The sequence below is a fragment of the Tachypleus tridentatus genome, chromosome 11 (genome assembly GCF_004210375.1).
Source record: "Tachypleus tridentatus isolate NWPU-2018 chromosome 11, ASM421037v1, whole genome shotgun sequence".
In the NCBI taxonomy this organism is placed as follows: domain Eukaryota; kingdom Metazoa; phylum Arthropoda; class Merostomata; order Xiphosura; family Limulidae; genus Tachypleus; species Tachypleus tridentatus.
Window position 1 is genome coordinate 73,017,525 of NC_134835.1, and position 1,190 is coordinate 73,018,714.

Sequence of the window (1,190 nt, forward strand, 5' to 3'; positions counted from 1 at the left end):
TTAGCTCATATATCTTTTTAAATTAATACTGACAGTAATATTTATATAACTTCAATGATACTTCACAAGTTAAGTTGAACATTTTCTTTCTAACTTTTTCCAACGGTATAACTTCAAGAAAACTAATTAAATATCATGTATTGAAACTTCGTGTTTATTCTGCAAAAAGATAATTTTGAACTACTGTGTTTTATTTTGTCTTATTCTTATTTATTTGTTGAATTTTGGGTAAAGTTACTCGATGGTTATCTACACCAACCGCTCCTAATTTAGAAGTGTTACACTAGAAGGCGACTCGTAATCTGAGAGGGTCGCAGGTTCGAATCTCCGTCACACCAAACATATTCGCCCTTTCAGTTGTAGGGGCGTTTTAACGTTACGGTCTATCCAACTATTCGTTGGTAAAAGAGTAATCCAAGAGCTAGCAGTGGGTGGTAATGACTAGCTGCCTCTCTTCTATTCTTATGTTTATTCAAAAACAAATAAACAAACACTAAAAGGATGACAGCTGAACTACACTCCCGATTCTTGGGCTACTCTGTACCAAGGAAAAGTGGAACCGACAGTCACATAATAACACTCCCTCGGCTGAGTGTATTTTGTGACGGAATTCGCACCCGCAGATTGGAAGTGTACGTGTTTTAGTGCAGAGCCATATCTGCTGTCTTTACCGAGGGGAATCGAATCCCTAACTTTAGCTATATACATCCGAAAACTTACCGCTGTCCCACCGAAGAGGCGATTGAAAGTCGGGTGCACTTACCACAATGGATCCCATCGACTAATTTATATGTTTATTTTCATAGCTCATTGTTGAAATAGCTTATAAGAATTGACTTTTCAAACACGGCATATAGCTTACAATTATAGACGTGTTCACAAAAACATGTGCCATATATTTGTATCAGTAATGGAAGAGAGTCAGTGGTGAAATTTAACAACGTCATCATTTCATAAATATTAATTCGTCAACGTCTTAAAACAATCATCAGATTGGTCTCTTTTTGTCTCTCTCTATATATATATGTATATATGAATTGTAAAGTTCGTGTTACATAATTATTTCACAAGCCTTATTCTACTATAATCTGTTTCTCACGTCAGCTACGTTGCACTGCTTCCAAGTTTTATTTTATGTAAGAGAATCTCAGAACTACAATGTAAGAGCTAGTGAAAAACTCTTCTATTAT